At 48.1% G+C, this 23,674-nt stretch overlaps 1 pseudogene; it reads right to left on the reverse strand.

Moving 5' to 3' along the window:
* Positions 1–23,674, reverse strand: part of LOC139235430 (zinc finger protein 850-like) — a 192,382-nt pseudogene that overhangs the window by 12,689 nt on the left and 156,019 nt on the right.

Below are 23,674 nucleotides of genomic sequence, written 5' to 3' on the forward strand. Positions count from 1 at the left end.
GGGGTATGGTGAGAAAGCAGGAAGCGGGTACTGAAGTTGCATGTTCAGCCATGTGATCATTGCAGGGTCGAAGGTCCGAATGGCCTACTCCTGCACCTTATTTTCTATGTTTCTATGTTTCTATAAATATTGAATAAATCAGCTTGGTTCAAACACAGTGTGTCGAATGTTTGATTTCTCCATAATAATAACTAATTAATGTTCTGTTACCGACTGTTCCATTTTGAAGCCTTTTCTTAATGTAGATTATTTCACTTCTCCCCCAGTTGATCTTTTATGATATCAAATCCCAAGGTTGTTCTCTTTGAGTATATGGCTTGTGGGTGTCAGAAACTGAACCGGAATGTTTCACATTACACTCATATGACATTCCTTTCAAGCATCCATTGAAAAAACTATGTTGCTTAAGACTGGAAATCTATTATTTTGTACATTGTTTAACGCTTTTTGAATGTGGTTACTATATGTAATCATCTTTGAAATGTGTGATCTTTTTAACTGTCTTTCCTGATTTAATAGTTTTGTTGATATAATTTCTTGTTACTAACATAGCTTGCAGAATTTCTTGCATCAAGATAATTGTTTAAGTACTTCCATTATCGGGTCTTTAGCTCCTCCACTGATCCCTGTGAACAACCTTTGATTCGGGACTGGGTTTGGGCACGGGTTTAGGGTTTAGTGGTTGTGGTTATTTGTTAGGATTGGGGTTAGTGGTTGGGATAGTCAGTCAGATATTAGGCACCTTGGAATCCCTGGCCAAAGTCCACCATAAGCGAAGGAAGAGCATCCAGGAGGGCGCTGAACACCTCGAGTCTCATCACCGAGAGCATACAGAAAACAAGCGAAGGTGGCATCTGGCAAAGCAGACTCCTCCCCCAGACTTTCCATCAACGACTGTCTGTCCCACCAGTGACAGTGACTATAATTCCCATATTGCACTGTACAATCACCTGAGAACTCACTTTTAGAGTGGAAGCATTTCTTCCTCAATTTCGAGGGATTGTCTATGATGATGATGAGGTTTAGGAGATAGTAATTCTCTGAACACCTCGAGTCTCAACGCCGAGAGCATGCAGAAATCAAGTGCAGGCAGCAGAAAGAGCATATCGAAACCAGTCCCACCCACCCGTTCCCTCAACGACTATCTGTACCATCTGTGACAAGTCAGTGGCTCTCAAATTGGACTGTTCAGCCACCACAGCTGGGGGAGGCATATACTGGGATTGGGGTAGGGCACTTTGGCTGAGGAGGCATGCACTGGGACTGGGGTAAGGCACTTCAACTGGGGGAGGCTTATACTGGGACTGGGGTAAGGCACTTCAACTGGGGGAGGGATAAACTTGCGCTGGGGTAAGGCACTTCAACTGGGGGAGGGATAAACTTGCTCTGGGGTAAGGCACTTCAACTGGGGGAGGGATAAACTGGCACTGGAGTAAGAAACTTCAGCTGGGGAGCGATACACTGTGACTGGAGGAAAGGCACTTCAACTGTGGGAGGGATACACTGGGTCTGGAATAAGGCACTTCAACTGCGGGAGGCTTACACTGGGACTGGGCTAAGAAACTTCAGCTGGGGAGGGATACCCTGGGACTGGGGTAAGGCACTACGGCTGGGGGACGCATATAATGGGACTGGGATAAGGCACTTCAACTGGGGAAGGGATACACTAGACCGAGGTAAGGCACTTCAACTGAGGGAGGGATAAACTGCCACTGGGGTAAGGCACTTCAACTGGGGGAGGGATACATTGGGACAGGAACAAGGTACTTCAACTGGGGGAGGCAGACACTGGGACTGGGGTAAGGCACTTCAACTGGGGGAGGGATTCCCTGGGACTGGAGGAAAGGCACTTCAACTGTGGGAGGGCTACACTGGGTCTGGAATAAGACACCTCAAATGGGGGAGGCATAAACTGGGACTGGGCTAAGGCACTTCAACTGGGGGAGGGATACACTGGGATTGGGGTAAGGCACTACGGTTGGGGGAGGCATGCACTGGGACTAGGGTAAGGCACTTCGGCTGGTGGAGAATATACTGGGACTGGGGTAGGGTACTTCGGCTGGGGGAGGCATGCACTGGGATGGGGTGAGGCATTTCGGCTTGGGGAGGCATTCACTGGGACTGGGGGTAAAATACTTTGACTGGGGGTGGCATGCACTCACACTGTGGCAAGGCACTTCGGCTGGGGGAGGCATGCACTGGGACTGGGGTAAGGCACTTTGGCTGGGATAGGCATAAACTGCGACTGCTTTTAGGCACTTTGGTTGCTGGAGGCACATACTGAGACTGGGACAAGGCATTTTGGCTGGGAGAGGCATGTAGTGGACTTCGGCTGGCAGTGGTGTGCACTCGGACTGGAGTAAGGCACTTCAACTGGTGGAGGCATACACTGGGACTGCGGTTAGGCATTTCAACTGGGAGACGCATGCACTGGGACTGCAGTAAGGCACTTCATCTGGTGGAGGGATACACTGGGACTGGGGTAAGGCACTTTGGCTTGGGGAGGCATTCACTGGGACTGGTTTAAGGCACTTTGGCTGGGTGAGGCATATACTGGAACTGGGGTAGGGTACTTTGGCTGATGGAGGCATGCATTTGCACTGAGAAAGGCTACTTCGGCAGGGGGAGGCATAATTGTGACTTGGGTAAGGCACTTCGGCTGGGGGAAGCATGCACTGGGTCTAGGGTAATGTACTTCAACGGCTGGAGGGATACAGTGGGACTGGGGTAAGGCACTTCGGCTGGGGGAGGAGTGCACTGGGACTAGGGTAACGCACTTCAACAGGGGGAGGGAAAACTGGGACTTGTGTAATGTACTTCAACTGGGGGAGACATGCACTGGGACTGCGGTAAGGCACTTCAACTGGTGGAAGGATACACTGGGACTGTGGTAAGGCACTTTAACTGGGGGACGCTAACACTGGGACTGGGCTAAGGCACTTCAACTGGTGGAGGCATGCACTGGAACTGGGGTAAGGCACTTCAACTGAGGGAGGGATAAACTGGGATTGGGGTAAGGTACGTCGGCTGGGGGAGGTATTCACTTGGACTGCGTTAAGGCACTTTGGCTGGGGGAGGCTTGCACTGGGACTGCTGTAAGGCACTTCGGCTGGGGGAGACATATACTTGGACTGGGGTAAGGCACTTCAGCTGGGGGAGGCATGCACTGTGACTGGGATAAGGCACATCGGCTGGGGGAGGCATGCACTGTGACTGGGATAAGGCACTTCGGCTGGGGGAGGCATACGTTGTGACTGGGGTAAGGCACTTTGGCTGGGGGAGGCATGCAATGGGACTGGGGTCAGGCACATCGGCTGGGGGAGGCATGCACTTGAACTTTGGTGAGGCGCTTCGGCTGGGGGACGCATGTACTGCGACTGGGTTAAGGCACTTCGGCTGGGGCAGGCATATACTGAGACTGGGGTAATGCACTTCAACTGGGGCAGGGATACACTGGACTGGGGTAAGACGCTTCAACTGAGGGAGGGATACACTGGCACTGGGGTAAGCCACTTCAACTGGGGGATGCTAACACTGGGACTGGAGTAAGACACTTCAACTGGGGGAGGCATAAACTGAGACTGGGCTAAGGCACTTCAACTGGGGGAGGGATACACTGGGACTGGCATAAGGCACTTCGGTTGGGGGAGGCATGCACCGGGACTAGGGTAAGGCACTTTGGCTGGGGAAAGCATATACTGGGATTAGGGTAAGGCACTTTGGCTGGGCAAGGCATGCACAGCGACTGGGGTAAAATACTTTGGCTGTTGGAGGCATGCACTCACACTGTGACAAGGCACTTCGGCTGCGGGAGGCACGCACTGGGACTGGCGTAAGGCACTTCTGCTGTGGGAGGCATGCACTGGGACTGGTGTAAGGCACTTCGGCTGGGGAAGGCATACACTGTGACTGGGTTAAGGCACTTCGGCTGGGGGAGGCATGCACTTGAACTTTGGTAAGGCACTTTGGCTGGGAGAGGCATATATTGGGACGGTGGTAAGACACTCACTTCGGATGAGGTAGAAATGCAATGGGACTAGGGTAAGGCACATTGGCTGGGGGAGGCCTGCAATCTGACTGGGGTAAGGCACTTCGGCTGGGGGAGGCATGCACTCTGACTGGTGTAAGGCACTTCGGCTGGGGGAGGCATGCACTCTGACTGGGGTAAGGCACTTCGGCTGGGGAGGCATGCACTCTGAGTGGGGTAAGGCACTTTGCCTGGGGGAGGCATTTACTAGGACTGGGGTAAGGCACTTCAGCTGGGGGAGGCTTATACTGGTACTGGGGTAAGGCACTTTGGCTGTGGGCGGCATATACTTGGACGGTGGTAAGACACTTCGACGGGAGGAGCAATGCAATGGGACTAGTGTCGGGCACTTCTGCTGGGGGAGGCATGCACTGGGACTGGCGTAAGGCATTCAGCTGGGGGAGTCATATCTTGGGACTGCGGTAAAGCCCTTCTGCTGGAAGAGGCATGCATTGGGACTGGGGTAAAGCACTTCGGCTGGGGGAGGCACGTATTGGGACTGGGGTAAAGCACTTCGGCTGAGGGAGGCATGTATTGGGACTGGGGTAAAGCCCTTCTGCTGGGGGAGGCATGTACTGGAACTGGGGTAATGCACTTCGGCTGGGGGAGGCATGTACTGGAACTAGGGTAATGCACTTTGACTGGGGGAGGCATGCACTGGGGTAATGCACTTCGGCTGGGGGAGGCATGCACTGGGATGGGGGCAAGGTACTTTGGCTGGCCCTTGCTATCTTATGGGGAGCTCTGTCCTCTGTCGCTTCAGGAATTCAAAGTGGATTGAGTTACAATTTGCAAAGTCAGTGAGACCTTGGGATGGGTGGTTCCAGTGACACATAAAGTGAAATCTCAGGGTGTGGCTTATCCTCCAAGGGACCAATCATAGACAAATGGTGCGGCGTGGCGGCAATTTTGGCAGTACAAATAAGCGTGTTCTTTATTAACCCGCTCCCTCCCTCCGCCCATCTCTCACCTGCTGACTCATCCACTGTGCATGCTCAGCTCACACTGGTCGGCTGATTGACGGCAGCTCCCGACCAATAGGGAGAGTGGGGGCAGGGCTGGAGGACCAGGCAGGCGGTTGATCCTCCAACCAATCACAGTGTACGAGAGGTGGAGCTTGCAGCCCCCAGTGGGCGGGGCTGGGTCTGGCTCTCGCTCATTGGCTGAAACTCTGCCCCATTGTTAAAGTTGATGTCACTCAAACTCCAGGAGGAAATGGGACATTTCTGTCGTGGCTTTAAACAGATGGAACTCTGTGGGGTGGAGGAAACATTGCAGCATTTGGTAGTGACATGGATTCATTCAGGCCAGACAGCGGGGATTATTTCAGGAAATAACACAGTTTAGTTGTTTCTGTTGAAACAGATGAAACCCTGTCGTTGTGGAACAACCACACTTCTCGTGTCCTGGTCAATCACGTGTGCAACAAGTGTCGTCATGGAAGTAAAGGATGGTATCAAATTGGAAAAAAAGGCATATAATGTTGTGAAGGACAGTGGAAGGCCAGAGGATTGGGAATTTGTAGAAACCTGCAAAGGACAACTAAAAAATGAAAAAGATAGAGAAGATAGCAGATGAGAGCAAACTGGCAAGAAATATAAAAACAAACAATAAGAGCTTCTACAGGGACATAAAAAGGAAACGAGTATCTAAAGTAAACATTGCTCGCTTAGAGGATGACATTGGAGAATTACTAATGGGAAAACGGAAATGGCAGAGATTTTGAACGAATATTTTGTATTAGGCTTCACGGTCGAGGACACTAAAAACATCCCAACAGTTGCTAACCAAGGAGCTATTGCGGAGGGGAAGTTGGGTGGGATGACTTAAAACAATCACTATCACTACAGATAAAGTGCTAATCAAACTAATGTGACTAAAGGTGGACAAGTCCTCTGGACCTGATGGCATGCATCCTCAGGTCTTAAAATAATTAGTTGCAGAGATAGTGCATGCATTAGTTGTAATCCACCAAAATTCCCTGAATTCTGGAGAGGTCCCAGTGGACTGGAAAACTGCAAATGTAACACGCCTATACAAGTAAAGAGGGAGACAGAGAGCAGGAAACTATACATCAGTTAGCTTACCATCTATCAGTGGGAAATACTCAAGTTCATCATTAAGGAAGTACTAGCAGGACATTTAGAAAACCATACTGCAGTTAGGCACAGTTAGCATGGTTTTATGAAAGGGAAATCATGTTTGACAAATTTGCTGTAGTTGTTTAAGGATGTAACGAGCAGAGTGGATAAGGGAGAATCACTTGATGTTGTATATTTTGATTTCCAGAAAGCATTCAATAAGGTGCCACACAAAATATTACTGCACATGCTAAGAGCTCATGGGGTTGGGTGTAATATATCAGCATGAAGAGAGGATTGCTGAACTAACAGAAAACAGAGAGTCCGGATAAATGGGTCATTTTCAGGTTGGCAAACAGTAACTAGTGGGGTGCCGCAGTGATAATACTGGGGCCTCAACTAATTACAATTTATATTAATGACTTGGATGAAGGGACCGAGTGTAACATAGCCAAATTTGCCGATGGTACAAAGATAGGTGGGAAAGCAAGTTGTGAGGAGGACGCAAATAATCTACAAAGGGATATAGATAGGTTCAATGAGTGGGCAAAAATCTGGCAGATGGTCTATAATGTGGTAAAATATCAGGTGATTTCCTTTGGTAGGAAAAAAAAGCAAATTATTATTTAGATGTGGACGATTATAAAATGCTGTTATACAGAGAGATCTGGGGATTCTTGTACATGAAACTCAAAATGTTTGCATGCAGGTACAGCAATAATCAGGAAGGCAAACTGAATGCTGGCCTTTATTGCAAAGGGGATGGAGTATAAAGGTAGGGAAGTCCTGCTGCAACTGTAAGACCACACCTGGGCTACTGCGCACAGTTTTTGTCTGGTATTGTCTCCATTCTCGTGCCGAGAGGATTGATCCACCCAGATGGGAACAACAACATTTGGGTACACTGATTCCCCACCAATTCCCATTCCCCTTCTTTCTGGTGGATATGGAGGGGCCACTGTGTGTAATGAGCAAGGCATTAAGAATTGTCAGCAAGCTCTTTCCAATTGGAGATTTTATTCAGTGGAAACTTTCACACACTATTGTAGATTTTGTACCAAAGATCAATTTAGGATTAAAGTAAAAGTTCTTAATTTTATTGCAAAGTAAATTTCTGTTGACAATTGCTGAATTAAGGGGAAAGATAACCCACAGTGTTTCTTAAATGGACACTGCAGCCCTGAGAACACAATCAGCAATATATCCAGAATATTAAAATCCAGCACAGTTATCGGGTTATTAACATCAACAGAGACAAACCCCAACTGTCAGAATGAACATGGTTCAGTCGGGATGTGATTAACAGCCTCAATAACAGTGGAATCCAACTCCTGCAATCACTTGTGAACTCGCTGGTGTTTCAGCAGGTGGGATGTCTGAGTGAATCCCTTCCCGCACTCCGAGCAGGTGAACGGCCTCTCCCCAGTGTCTACTCGCTGGTGTCTCAGCAGGTTGGATGACTGAGTGAATCCCTTCCCACACTCCGAGCAGGTGAATGGCCTCTCCCCAGTGTGAACTCGCTGGTGTGTCAGCAGGTTGGATGAACAAGTGAATCCTTCACCACACTCATAGCAGGTGAACGGCCTCTCCCCAGTGTGAACTTGCTGGTGTGCCAGCAGGTTGGATGAACAAGTGAATCCCTTCCCACACTCCGAGCAGGTGAACGGCCTCTCCTCAGTGTGTACTCGCTGGTGTGACTGCAGGTGGGATGACTGAGTGAATCCCTTCCCACACTCAGAGCAAGTGAACGGCCTCTCCCCAGTGTGAACTCGCTGGTGTGTCAGCAGTTTGGATGAACAAGTGAATCCCTTCCCACACTCATAGCAGGTGAACGGCCTCTTCCCAGTGTGAACTCGCTGGTGTGCCAGCAGGTCGGATGATGCAGTGAATCCCTTCCCACACTCCGAGCAGGTGAATGGCCTCTCCCCAGTGTGAACTCGCTGGTGTTTCAGCAGGTCGGATGACTGAGTGAATCGCTTCCCACACTCAGAGCAGGTGAATGGCCTCTCCCCAGTGTGACTGTGTTGATGAATTTCCAGGACAGATGGTGATCTGAATCCCTTCCCACAGTTCCCACATTTCCACGGTTTCTCCATGGTGCGGGTATCCTTGTGACTCTCCAGGTTGGACGATCAGTTGAAGCCTCGCCCACACACACAACACGTTTACAGTTTCTCCCCGCTGTGAATGGTGCGATGTTTCTTCAAGCTGTGTAACTGGTTAAAGCTCTTTCCACAGGCAGTGCACTGGAACACTCACTCGGGTCTGTGTGTCTCGGTGCTTTTCCAGTCACACTGATATTTGAAATCTTTTCGCACAGACAGAACAGACAAACATTTCTCCTTCCACTTTCAAAGACGATGATATTCAGGTCCTGATGAATCGATTGACTCCATCAGATCTTGACACGCGGTTTAGTTTGTGTTTTCTGTCTGAAAATCTCCCCTTCTAATACGATGTAAAAGGAGATAACAAAACTCATCACTGTCAGTACAAGACACAAATTCAGGATATGCACATCTAGTTTCATTTAACATTCTTTCCTCTCTTTTTCTTCCAAAGCTGTAAATCCCTGTCCCACACATTGTCCCTCCTGCAGCACTGAAATCCAAATCAACACACATTTCTAGCCTGTTTCCCCTCCACTCCCAGTTTTCACCACGAATTCTGGTTGGGTTCAGTTCTACACTCACTGGTTCCCGTCCCTCTCCTCCCCTGAATGTTCTGCCTGTGGCTGGGTTCAGGTCGACACTCACTGGTTCCCCACTTCCACTGAAGATGCTGAGTCTGGCTGTGTTCAGTTCCGCACTCAGTGGTTCCCCTACCTCTGCTCCCCTGATGGGGCGGTCTCTGGCTGGGGTCATTTCTGCAATCACTGGGTCGTCTCCGTCCCTCCCCTCTTTCCCCACCACTGAAGATGCTGACTCTGGCTGGGTTTAGTTCTACTGTCACTGGTTCCTCTCCCTTGAAGGTATTGACGATGGATGGCTTTAGTTCTACAGTCACTGGTTCCCCTCCCCTGAAGGTACTGACTCTGGCTGGGTTCAGTTCTAGACTCACTGGTTCCCCTCACCTGAAGGTGCTGACTCTGGCTGGGTTCAGTTCTACACTCACTAGTTCCCCTCCCCTGAAGGTACTGACTCTGGCTGGGTTCAGTTCTACACTCACTGGTTCCCCTCCCCTGAAGGTGCAGTCTCTGGCTGGGTCCAGTTCTACACTCACTCATTCCCCTCCCCTGAAGGTACTGACTCTAGTTGGGTTCAGTTCTACACTCACTGAGTCCCCTCCCCTGAAGTTGCTGACTTTGGCTGGGTTCAGTTCTGCACTCACTGGTTCCCCTCCCCTGAAGGTGCTGACTCTGGCTGGGTTCAGTTCCAGACACTGACATCATTCACTTTGTTCCTGCACCAAGATGGCCACGCATGCGCTGTGCTGCTCAGTGAATGAAATTGGCGGCGTGAACATGCCTTCCTGCACCAAGATGGCCACCGTTAGCCTTGGCCTGTGACCGGGAGAAAGCCCCAAAGCTGCAACCGCCGATATTCCGGTTACTATTCCGGGCTTGCGGCGAGCACCGATTGTTTATGAAGCCTCCCCGGCTCCCCGCTGGTCCATTACTGTGCTCTGTCCCGCTGAAAAGGACACTTCATGGGAGCCTGTACAAAACGCGTCTCCTCCGCCATTACACGCACCGCGCATGCTCCAAACACAGCCAGGGCCCGCGCCTGCGTAGTGAGCTCCTGTAGTCTGGGTGCAGCACATTCTCCCCTGCGGGGCATGCTGGGTACATATGACCATGAGAAATAGGAGCAGGAGTGGGCCACCCAGACCCCCGAGCCTGCTCCCCATTCAATAAGCTCATGGCTGGTCTGATCATAGGCTCAGCTCCATTCCCTGCCCACTCCCCAGAACCCTTTACTCCCTTATCGCTCAAAAATCTGGCTATCTCCGCCTTAAATATATACAATGACCCAGCCTCCACTGCTCTCTGGTGCAGAGAATTTCACAGATTTACAACCATCTGAGAGAAGAAATTCCTCCTCATCTCAGTTTTAAATCGGTTGAGGAGAAAGATTGCATTTGTGACTAGAACACGATGTACTGTGATTGCATTGGGCACTGAACCATGTTCATTCTGGCAGCTCTTGTTTGTTTCTGGTTATCTTAATAACCTCCATACCTGAACATAAGAACATAATAAATAGCAACAGGAGTAGGCCATACGGCCCCTTGAGCCTGCTCCGCCATTCAATAAGATCATGGCTGATCTGATCATGGACTCAGTTCCACTTCCCCGCCCGCTCCCCATGCCCCCATATTCCCATATCGTTTAAGAAACTCTCTATTTCTGTCTTAAATGTATTCAATGGCCCAACTTCCACAGCTCTCTGAGGCAGTGAAGTCCATAGATTTACAACGCGCTGAGAGAAGAAATTGCTCCTCATCTCTCTTTTAAATGGGCGGCCCCTTATTCTAAGATCATGCACTCTAATTCTAGACTCCCCATTATCACTGGAAACATCCTCTCTGCATCCACCTTATCAAGACCCCTCATAATCTTATACGTTTTGATAAGATCACCTTTCATTCTTCTGAATTCCAGTCAGTAGAGGCCCAACCTAATTAATTGTTCCTCATAAGTCAAACCCCTCATGCCCTGAATCAACCTAGTGAACCTTCGCTGAGCTGCCTCCAAAGCAAGTATACCCTTTCATAAATATGGAAACTAAAACTGCACGCAGTATTCCAGGTGTGGCCTCACATATAGCTGTAGCAAGATTTTCCTGCTTTTATACCCTATCCCTTTTGCAATAAAGGCCAAGATACCATTGGCCTTCATGATCACTTGCTGAAACTACATACTATCCTGTTGCATTTCATTCACAAGTATCCCCAGGTCCTGCTGTACTGCAGTACTTTGCAATCTTTCGCCATTTAAACAATATCTTGCTCTCTGATTTTTTTCTGCCAAAGTGCATGACCTCACACTTTCCAACATTATAGTCCATCTGCCAAATTTTTGCTCACTCACTTAGCCTGTCTATGTCCTTTTGCAGATTTGTTTTGTCCTCCTCACACATTGCTTTTCCTTCGATCTTTGTATCATCAGCAAACATGGCTATGTTACACTCAGTCCCTTTTTCCAAGTCGTTAATATAGATTGTAAAGCTGGAGATTAATACCCTCTATAAATGTTGAATAAATGATCTTTGTTTCAAACACAGTTTGTTGAATATTTGATTCTTCCATGATCAGAGGAGATTAATTGATGTTCTGTTACGGACTGTTCCCGTTTAGGGCTTTTTCTTAATCTAACTTTTATCACTTCTCACCTAGTTCGCTTTCTAGCATATCAAACTCCAAACTTGTTCCATTTGCATACATGATTTGTGGTTGTAGTAGACTTAACTGCAGTGTCTCACTTTAAACTCAGCTGCATTCTTTTGAACCACCCCTTTATTGAACTGTCTTGCATAATATTTGAAATCCGTTATTTTCTCGATCAGTTAACCTGTTTTAGAAACCAATTGAATATTAAAAACTCATCCACACATTTTGCACGTGATAGCCTGTGAAATATTCTGATATTTGTAATCATCATTACCACAAGCTCCGTTCCCGAGTGACCGACTCCATCCCTCTCCCCAACTTCTGTCTGAGCCTGAACCAGACTGTTCACAACCTTGGTGACATACTTAACCCTGAAATAAGTTTTTGACCACATATCCACAAAATAACTAAGAATGCCTATTTCCACCTCTGTAACATCGCCCATCTCCGCTCATGCCTCAGCTCATCCACTGCTGAAGCCCTCATCCATGCCTTTTTTTACTTCTGGACTTGACTATTCCAATGCACTCCTCCCACATTCTGACCTACATAAACTAGTGTTGATCCAAAACTCGGCTGCCCATGTCCGAACTCGCACCAAGTCCAGCTCACCCATCACCCCTGTGCTCGCTGACCTACATTGGCTTCCAGTGAAGCAACGCCTTGATTTCAAAATTCCCACTCACACTGCCCCCACAACATCCCCACCTCCCCGCCCATGAGATATCAGTCTTTCTGAGTATTCCTGATTATAATTTTTCAACCATTGGTGGTTTTTGTGGCTGTGCCTTCTGTTGCCCAGGCCTCAATTCTGGAACATCCAGCCTAAACATTTCTGTCCAACCCCTGCTGTACCTGCCCTGGCAGTTTTTGATGGGATGGTGTAGAGCACGTTTTTCTCTGTATCTACTCTGTGCTGTATCTTCGCTCAGAGTGTTTAACGGGACAGTGTAGAGTGATTTTTACTCAATATGTAACCCGTGTTGTTCCTGCCCTGGGTGTGTTTGATGGGACAGTGTAGAGGGAGATTTACTCTGTATCTAACCCGTGCTTTACCTACTCTGGGACTGGTTAATGGGACAATGTAGAAGGATATTTACTTTGCATTATAACGCTTTCTGTACCTGCCATGGAGTGGCTGATAGGACAGTGTAGAGGGAATTTACTCTGTATCTATCATTTGTGTACTTGCCCTGGGAATGTTTGCTGGGACAGTGTAGAGGGAACGGTACTCTGTTTTTACCCAGTGCTGTACGTGCCCCAGGAGTGTTTGATGGACAGTGTAGAGGGAGTTTTACTCTGTATCTAACCCGTGCTGTACCTGTGATGGGAGTGTTTGATAGATCAGTGTAGAGGGAACATTCCTCTGTATCTAACCCGTGTTGTACCTGCCCTGGGAATGTCTGGTTGAACATTATAGAGGCAGATCTCCTCAATATCTAATAAATGCTGTATCTGCCCTGGAATGCCTGGGACGTTAGAGGGAGATGTACTCTGTGTCTAACCTGTACTGTACTTGCCCTGGGATCTGTATAGCGGAAGCTTTGGTCTGTATTTAATCCATGTTGTACCTGCCCTGGGAGAGTGTGATGGGACAGTGTATTGGGATCCTTACTGTATACCTACTCATATCAGTTATACCCCTTGGAGGACGAAATGTGCACTGTGACTCCGGGAGGAGCTCCTCAGCCGGAGTGACTTGAGTGCATCATCACCCCCAGCAACCAAATTTTAATTTGACTGTCCAAAGTTTAATTGGTTTATTTTGTTGGTTATAGTGCCCCCCCCACCCAAGCTTTAATCAGGGGGCACTTGATTTAAAGATCAACAACAAAATAGTTGTGCGATACCTGCCCTGGGATTTTTTTATTGGAACAGTGTAGAGGGAGAAATTACTCTGTAATTATCCAGTGCTGTTCCTGCCCTGGAGTGTTTGTGGGACATGTACTCCATATGTGCTGTACCAACCCTCGTCTGTTTGTTGCGACAATGTTATTCTGGATATAACCCATGCTGTACCTGCCCTGGGACTGTTTAATGGGACCGTATAGAGAGAGATTTACTCTCTGTTTAAACCGTGCTGTACTTCACCTGAGAGTATTTAATGTGGCAGAGTAGAGTAGCGGGAGCTCTACACTGTATCTAACCCATGTATCACATCATGGGCCACCCCAACCTGCGAGAGAACATCTCCACAGTTTGGGGCTATAAAAAGAGCAGGAGCGAGCCACTGCAGCTTCAGTGTGAGCTGACATAAATGTGTGACGGCTTTGAGGTAGACGACCGAGTGACATCATCAGGGCCCAGATTGCCATTTGGAGCGTGGGCAGGAGCATCGGCAGGGCCCTGGTACAGCAGAGGAACATGGAAGGATGTGCTGGACTTGCGACGAGTGATCGGGGCAGAGGAGTGATGAGGGAGCATGCCTGAGATTTGGTGGGTGATCTTGATGGAGGTTCATGTGAATGTTTGGTGCAGAGATGGGGCAGTAGATTGTGGCGGAGGTGCGGCGAGTGTTTTTTTTGAGGAGGAGCGGAGAGGGATCGTGGCGGAGGTGAAGCGAATGTTTGTGGTGGAGGAGTGGCGAGTGATCGTGGCGGAGGTGCGGCGAATGAGGGTACCGGGCGCAAAAGAGGCGAGAGCCCAGGGGCAGCACGGACCAGCCCACACTGTTATATTTATGCACACTAGCTCCGTACAGCAAAACAGGTCTCCAGTAATCCTGATTAACCCTGGCCACTGGACCAATCCTAGCTCTGTCATGCCCGTGTCGTGGCTGGTGTGCAACGGTCACCACACGTTAAAAACAATCCACCCATCGGCATCTTCCACCTCCTCAATTGGAGGTCAGGACTGGAACATTGGGTCCTTCATTGAAACATCTGTGAACTCATGTGGAAGCAAATCATCCTCGTTCGAGGGGCCAGCTATGATCATCTAACCCGTGCTTTACCTGCCCTGGGATTGTTCAGAACAGTGTAGAAGGAGCTTTATTCTGTATCTATCCCATGCTGTAGTTTCCTCTGGCACTGACTCTCAATGGGGTACAGTTCCTTTGGCACAGATTTACTGTATATTTAATTTGTGCTGTACCTATCCTGGGAATGTTTGATAGGATCGTGTAGAGTGAGCTTTATTCATTATCTAACCAATGCAGTATCCACTCTGGAATGCATGGGACAGGTTGAGGGAGATATAGTCCATATCTTACCTTGGAATGTCTCGTGGGATAGTGTTGAGGAAGCTTTACTCTGTATCTAAGCAAGGCAAGGATATCCTTCCTGAGAGAAGAAGACCAAAACAGTGCACAGGGCTCCAGATATGGTAAGGGAGTGAAGGGTTCTGGGGAGCGGGCAGGGAATGGAGCTGAGTCGATGATCAGACCAGCCATGACCTTATTGAATGGGGAGCAGGCTCGAGGGTCCGGGTGGCCCACTCCTGCTCCTATTTCTCATGGTCTTATGTACCCAGCATGCCCCGCGGGGGAGAATGTGCCGCACCCAGACTACAGGAGCTCAATGCGCAGGCCCTGGCTGTGTTTGGAGCATGCGCGGTGCGTGTAATGGCGGCATCGACACGTTTTGTACAGGCTCCTCAGAAGCGTCCTTTTCAGCGGGACAGAGCGAAATAATGGACCAGCGGGGAGCCAGGGAGGCTTCATAAACAGCCGGTGCCCGCTGCAAGCCCGGAATAATAACCGGAATATCGGTGGTTGCAGCTTCGGGGCTTTCTCCCGGTCACAGGCCCAGGCTAACGGCGGCCATCTTCGTACAGGAAGGCAGGTTCAGCGCTCCGCTATTTTGATTGTGAGTAGCACCGCGCATGCTTGGCCATCTTGGTGCAGGAACAAAGTGAATGATGTCAATGTCTGGAACTGAACCCAGCCAGAGTCAGTACCTTCAGGGGAGGGGAACTAGTGAGTGTAGAACTGAACCCAGCCAGAGTCAGTACCTTCAGGGGAGGGGAACCAGTGAGTGTAGAACTGAACCCAGCCAGAGTCAGTACCTTCAGGGGAGGGGAACCAGTGAGTGTAGAACTGAACCCAGCCAGAGTCAGTACCTTCAGGGGAGGGGAACCAGTGAGTGTAGACCTGAACCCAGCCTGAGTCAGTACCTTCAGGGGAGGGGAACCAGTGAGTGTAGAACCGAACCCAGCCAGAGTCAGTACCTTCAGGGGAGGGGAACCAGTGAGTGTAGAACTGAACCCAGCCAGAGTCAGTACCTCCAGGGGTTGGGGGGTGGGGGACAGGTAGGGGATAAGAGTTCATGGGGTTGGGGGTAATATATTAGCATGGATGGAGGATTGGCTGACTGACAGAAAACAGAGAATCAGGATAAATGGTTGCTTCTCGGATTGACAGTCAGTAACTAGTGGGGTGTCGCAGGGATCAGTGCTATTTACAATCCATATTAATGACTTGGAAGAAGGGACCGAGTGTAACGAAGCCAAGTTTGCTGATGATACAATGATGGGAGGAAAAGCAAGGTGTGAGGCAGGGACACAAATTCTGCAAAAGGACACAGACAGGCTGAGTGAGTGAGCATAAATTTGGCAGATGGAGTATGATGTTGGAAAGTGTGAGTTCATGCACTTCGGCAGAAAAAAATTAAACAGCAAGTTATTATTTAAATGTTGAAAGGTTGCAAAGTGCTGCAGTACAGCGAGACCTGGAGGTAATTGTGCATGAAACATAAAAGTATAGTATGCAGGTACAGCAATTGATCAGGAAGGCCAATGGAATCGTGGCCTTTATTACAAAGGGGATGGAGTATAAAAGCAGGGAAGTCTTGCTACAGTTGTACAGGGTATTGGTGAGGCCACACCTGGAATATTGCGTGCAGTTTTGGATTCCATATTTCCGAAAGGATATACTTGCTTTGGAGGCAGCTCAGAGAATTTTCACAAGGTTGATTCCAGGGATGAGGGGGTTGACTTATGAGAAAAGGTTGAGGTTGGGCCTCTACTCATTGGAATTCAGAAGAATGAGCGGTGGTCTTAACGAAATGTGTAAGATTATGAGGAGGGTTAGACAAGGTGGATGAAGAGAGGAATTTCCACTGATAATGGGGAGACTAGAACTACGGGGCATAATCTTAGAATAAGGGGCCGCCCACTTAAAAGAAGAAATTTCTTCTCGCAGAGGGTTGTAGGTCTGTGGAATTCACTGCCTCAGAGAGCTGTGCAAGCCGGGACATTGAATAAATTTAAGACAGAAACAGAGATTCATAAACGCGAAGGGAATAAGTGGTTATGGGGAGCGGACAGGGGAATGGACTCGAGTCCATGATCGGATCAGCCATGATCGTATTAAATAGAGGAGCAGGCTCGAGGAGCCGTATGGGCTATGCCTGCTCCTATTTCTTATGTTCTTATGTTAACTAGTGAGTGCAGAACTGAAACCAGACAGATTCAGCATCTGCATTGGATGAGAGGGGAGCCAGTGAGTGTAGAACAGATTCCAGCCAAAGTCAGCACCTTCAGGGGAGGGTAACCAGTGAGTGTAGAACTGAACCCAGACTGTCAGTACCTTCAGGGGAGGGGAACCAGTGAGTGTAGAACTGAACCCAGCCAGAGTCAGTACCTTCAGGGGAGGGGAACCAGTGAGTGTAGAGTTGAACCCAGACAGAGTCAGTACCTACAGGGGAGGAGAGGGGAACCAGTGAATGCAGAACTGAACCCAGCCAGAGTCTACACCTATCGGGGATGAGAAGGAGGGGAACCATTGAGTGTAGAACTGACCCCAGCCAGAGTCAGCACCTTCAGGGGAGGGGAACCAGTGATTGCTGAACTGAACCCAGCCAGAGTAAGCACCTTCAGGGGAGGAGAGAGATGGGAACCAGTGAGTTTAGAACTGAAACCAGACAAGAGTCAGCATCTTCAGTGGAGAAGAGAGGAGGCAGTTCAGAGAAGGTTCACAAGGTTGATTCCGTAAATGAGGGGGTTGACTTATGATAAAATGTTGAGGAGGTTGGGGGCAATATATTAGCATGTACAAAGGATTGGCCAACTAACAGAAAACAGTGTATTGGGATAAATGGTTCATTCTCAGGTTGGCAACCAGTAACTAGTGGGGTGCTGCAGGTATCAGTGCTGGGACCCCAACTATTTACAATCTATATCAACAACTTGGAAGAAGGGGCCGAATGTAATGCAGCCAAGTTTGCTGATGATACAAAGATCGGAGGAAAAGCAATGTGTGAGGATGACACAAAAAATCTGCAAAAGGGCATAGTCAGGCTAAGTGAGTGGGCAAAAATTTGGCAGATGGTATATAATGTTGGAAAGTGTGAGGTCATGCTCTTTGGCAGAAAAAATGAAAGAGCAAGTTATTATTTAATGGAAAAAAATTGCAAACTGCTGCAGTACACGGGACCTGGGGGAACTTGTGCCTGACACGCTAAATGTTAGTACGCAGGGATAGCAAGTGATCAGGAAGGCCAATGGACTCTTGGCCTTTATTACAAAGGGGATGGAGTATAAAAGCAGGGAAGTCTTGCTACAGTTATACAGGGTATTGGTGAGGCCACACCTGGAATACTGCATGCAGTTTTGGGTTCCATATTTACGAAAGGATATACTTGCTTTGGAGGCAGTTGAGAGAAGGTTCAGTCGGTTGATCTGGAGATGAGGGGGTTGGCTTATGAGGAAAGGTTGAGGAGGTTGAAGTTCAGAAGAATGAGAGGTGATCACATCGAAATGTATAAGATTATGAGGGGGCTTGAGAAGGTGGATGCAGAGAGAATGTTTCCACTGATGGGGGAGACTAGAACTAGAGGGCATAATCTTAGAATAAAGGGCCGCCCATTTAAAACTGAGATGAGGAGGAATTTCTTCTCAGAGTTGTAAATCTGTGGAATTCACTGCCTCAGAGAGCTGTGGAAGCTGGGTCATTGAATAAATTTAAGACAGAAATAGACAGTTTATCAACCGATAAGGGAATAAGGGGTTATGGAGAGCGGGCAGGAAAGTGGACCTGAGTCCATGATCAGATCAGCCATGATCGTATTAAATGGCGCAGTAGGCTCGAGGGACCGTATGGCCTACTCCTACTCCTATTTATGTTCTTCTGAGTTTGGAACTGAACCCAGCCACAGTCAGCACCTTCAGGGGAGTGGAACCAGTGAGTGCATAACTTAACCCAGCCAGAGTCAGTACCTTCAGGGGAGGGGAACCAGTGAATGTAGAACTGAACCCAGCCAGAGTCAGCACCTTCAGGGGAGGGGAACCAGTGAGTGTAGAACTGAACCCAGCCAGATTCAGCACCTTCAGGGGAGGGGAGAGATGTGAGGGAGGGGAAGCATGCAGTATAGAACTGAACCCAGCCACAGACGGTACCTTCAGGTTCACTCCCTGGTTGCCCTCCCGTCTGTTGTAGCAATCCCCTCAGCACGGGAATGGAGACAAGTGCAGACCAAAACTGTACGCAGTACTCTATGTGTGGTCTTACCAATACCCTGTCCAGTTGTAGCAGGACTTCCTGACTTTTATACTCCGTCCCCCTTGCAATAAAGGCCAGCATTCCATTTGCCTTCCTGATTACTTGCTGTACCTGCATACTAACTTTGAGTTCCATGTACAAGAAACCCCAGATCCCTCTGTATAACAGTATTTTGTAATCGTCCATTTAAATAATAATTTGCTTTTTTATTTTTCCTACCAAAGGAGATAACCTGACATTTACCACATTATAGTCCATCTGCCAGATTTTTCCCCACTCACTGAGCCGGTCTATATCCCTTTGTAGATTTGTTGCGTCCTCCTCACAACTTGCTTTCCCACCTATCTTTGTATCATCAGCAAATTTGGCTGCGTTACACTGTGTCCCTTCATCCAAGTCATTGATATAAATTATAAATAGTTGAGGTCCCAGCGGCACCCCACTAGTTACAGTTTGCCAACCTGAAAATGATCCATTTATCCCGACTCTGTGTTTTGTGTGTTACCCAATCCTCGATCCATGCTGATATAGTATCGACAACCCCGTGAGCTCTTAGCCTGTGCAGTAACCTTTTGTGTGGCACCTTATCGAATACTTTCTGGGAATCCAAATACAACATCAACGGGTTGTCCTTTATCCACTCTGCTCGTTACATCTTCAAACAACTCCAGCAAATTTGTCAACCATACTTTTCCTTTCATAAAACTATGCTGACTCTGCTTGACTGCAATATGATTTTCTAAATGTCCTGCTACTACTTCCTTAATGATGGACTCCAGTATTTTCCCTTTGACAGATGGTAGGCTAACTGGTCTATAGTTTACTGCTTTCTGTCTCCCTCCTTTCTTCAACAAGGATGTTACATTTGCAGTTTCAAGTCCACTGGGACCGCTCCAGAATTCAGGGAATTTTGGTAGATTACAACCAATGCATCCACTATCTCTGCAGCCACTTCTCTTAAGACCCTGGGATGCATGCCATCAGGTCCAGGGGACTTGTCCACCTTTAATCCCATTAGTTTGCTGAGTACTTTATCTCCAGTGATAGTGATTCTTCTAAGGTCCCCGCCCCCAGCAATGACACTTTTATCAACTATTGGGATGTTTTTAGTGTCCTCTATCGTGAAGACCGATGGAAAATATTTGTTCAAAGTCTCTGCCATTTCCGTGTGTCCCATTATTAATTTTCCAGTCCCATCCTCTAAAGGACCAACGTTTACTTTACCTACTCTCTGCAGAAGCTCTTACTGCCTGTTTTTATATTTCTTGTTAGTTTGATCTCATATGCTATCATCTCTGTCTTTATCATTATTTTTAGTCGTCCTTTGGTGGTTTCTAAAATTTCCCAATCCTCTGGCTTTCCACTGTCCTTGGCAACATTGTATGCTTTTTTTTCAATTTGATATCATCCTTTGCATCCTTCGTTAGCCAGGGATGGTTCATCCTTCTCTTAGCATCATTATTTCTCTGCTGAGATTATGAAATATCTCCTTAAATGTTTCACAATGCATTTCTACAGTCTTACTCTTGAACATATTTTCCCAGTCCACTTGGTGTCAGTGACAAGGATTGGTTTATATCACATGGGAGGAGATTGGTGTCAGTGACTGTGGAATTGGTTCAACCTTCTTTGACCTGACCAAGGCCTTTGACACTGTCAACCGTGAGGGATTATGGGGTGTACTTTTAAAATTCGGCTGTCCTCAAAAATTTGTCACCATCCTCCACTTGCTTGGTGATAACCTGCAAGCTGTGATCCTGAGCAATGGATCCACCACAGACACAATTCATGTACGGACCGGGGTGAAGCAAGGCTGTGTCACTGCACCCACGCTCTTCTCCATCTTCCTTGCTGCATTGCTACATCTCACCGTCAGTAAGCTTCCTGCTGGAGTGGAGATAATCTACAGAATAAATGGGAAACTGTTCCACCTCCATCACCTTCAGACCAGATCCAAGGTCGTGCCATCCTCTGTCATCGAATTACAATATGCAGATGATGCTTGTGTCTGCACTCGCTCAGAGGACGAGCTCCAAACCATCGTCAACACGTTCACCGTAGTGTCTGAGAGTATAGGCCTTACACTAAACATCTCCGTAAAAGAAAGGTGCTCTATCAACCTATCCCCACCAAACAGCACTGCCCTTCACCCCCACCCCACCCCGGATGATCAAAATCCACGATGAGGCCTTTGGACAACGTGGACCATTTTTCATAACTCGGGAGCCTCCTGTCAACAAGGGCACATATCAATGACTAGGGCCAACACCACCTTCTGTGTGTCAGCGCAGCCTTCGGTCGCCTAAGGCATAGAGTGTTTGAAGACCAGAACCGTAAAACCGGCACAAAGCTCATGGTCTACCGAGCAGTAGTGATACCTGCCCTCAGACACGCTTCTCAGACATGGACTATGTACAGCAGGCACATCAAAGCACTGGAGAAATAACATGCCTCCGGAAGATCCTGCAAATCCATTGGCAGGATAGACGCACTAACGTCTGTTCTCGCACAGACCAACATCCTCAGCATTGAAGCATTGACCTCGCTCGATCAGCTACGATGGATGGGACACATCGTCCACATGCCCGATACGAGACTCCCAAAGCAAGCACTCTACTTGGAGCTTCAACATGGCAAGCGAGCCCCGGGGGGCAGAGGAAACACTTCAAGGACACCCTCAAGGCATCCTTGAAGTTCAACATCCCGACTGACACCTGGGAATCCCTGGCACAAGATTGCTGAAAGTGGAAGAGAAATATCCGTGAGGGCGTCGAACATTTCGAGTCTCTCCACCTGGAGCAAGCGGAGACCAAGTGCTTACGGCGGAAGGAGCACAAGACAACCCAAGCACTTCAACAAACCGGCACTTCAACCAACGTACTTTCAACCACCGTCTGTCCAATCTGCGACACAGAGACTGTAGCTCCCGCATTGGACTTAACAGACATCTGAGACCTCATTTGTAATGTGGAAGCAAGTCATCCTCGACTCCAAGGCACAGCCGATGATGTTGGTTGGTTTATATCAGACAGGAGGGGATTGGTGTCAGTGACTGTGGGGTTGGTTTATATCAGACAGGAGGAGATTGGTGTCAGTGACTGTGAGGTGGGTTTATATCAGACAGTTGGGGATTGGTGTCAGTGACTGTGGGGTGGGTTTATATCAGACAGGAGGGGATTGGTGTCAGTGACTGTGAGGTGGGTTTATATCAGACAGGAGGGGATTGGTGTCAGTGACTGTGGGGTGGGTTTATATAAGACAGGAGGGGATTGGTTTCAGTGACTGTGAATGGGTTTATATCTGACAGGAGGGGATTGGTGTCAGTGACTGTGGGGTGGGTTTATATCTGACAGGAGGGGATTGGTGTCAGTGACTGTGAGGTGGGTTTATATCAGATAGGAGGGGATTGGTGTCAGTGAGTGTGGGGTGGGTTTATTATCAGACAGGAGATTAGTGTCAGTGACTGGGTGTGTTTATATCAGAGAGGAGGGGATTGGTGCCAGTGACTGTGAGTTGGGTTTATATCAGACAGGAGGGGATTGGTGTCAGTGACTGTGAGGTGGGTTTATATCAGACAGGAGGGGATTGGTGCCAGTGACTGTGAGTTGGGTTTATATCAGACAGGAGGGGATTGGTGTCAGTGACTGTGAGGTGGGTTTATATCAGACAGGAGGGGATTGGTGTCAGTAACTGTGGGGTGGGTTTATATCAGACAGGAGGGGATTGGTGACATTGGATCACAGCAGTTTACAACACAGAAGGAAGTCATTTGGTCCACTTTGTCTGTGTGGCTGAAAAACAGCTATCCAGCCTAATCCCACTTTCCAGCTCTTGGTTCATAGCCCTGTAGGTTATGGCACTTGCAGTGCATATCCAAGTACTTTGGCAAATGCGATGAGGGTTCCTGCCTCTACTATTCTTTCAGGCAGTAAGTTCCAGACTCTGGAGGTTATGCTAGGACCGTGTAAAACACTAGTTAGACCACAGCTAGAGTATTCGCACAAATCTGGTCACCGCAGTGCAGAAAATATGTGATTGCACTGGAGAGGGTACAGATGAGATTTACCTGGACTGGACTGAATAATTTTAGCTGAAGAATGTTTCGATGGGCTGGTGTTATTTTCTTTGGAATAGAGGAGGCTGAGGATAGAATTGCGTACAAAATTATGAGGGTCCCAGATGGAGTGGATCGGGACATTAGAACAAAAGGACAAATAAATAGGAGTAGGCCACCGGACCCCTCGAGCCCACTCCGCCATTCAATAAGATCATGGCTGATCTGATCTTGGTCCCAACTCCACTTCCCTGCCCACTCACATAAACTGTCGACTCCCTTAACGATCAAAAATCTGTCTATTTCCACCTTAAATATGTTCAATGACACAGTCTCTCAGGTAGAGAATTCCAAAGATTCAGGACCCTCTGGGAGAAGAAATTCTTCCTCATTTCCATTTTAAATGGACAACCCCTTATTTTGAAACTATGCACCCTAGTTCTAGTTTCCCTCTCGAGGGGAAACATCTCGACACTGTCAAGCCCCCTCAGCATCTTATACATTTCAATAAGATCACCTCTCAGTCTTCTAAACTTCAATGAGTATAGGCCCAACCTGCTCAATCTATCTTCATATGACAACCCCTTCACCTCAGGAATCAACCTTGTGAACCTTCTCTGAACTGCCTTGTGAACCTTCTCTGATCTGACCTATTTCGCTTCGCAGACAGGTCAATAACCAGGGGGCACAGATTTAAAGTATTTGGTAGAAGGATTCGATGGGAGTTGAGCAGAAACTTTTCA

Source organism: Pristiophorus japonicus, chromosome 23 (genome assembly GCF_044704955.1).
Source record: "Pristiophorus japonicus isolate sPriJap1 chromosome 23, sPriJap1.hap1, whole genome shotgun sequence".
Taxonomy (NCBI): Eukaryota; Metazoa; Chordata; class Chondrichthyes; family Pristiophoridae; genus Pristiophorus; species Pristiophorus japonicus.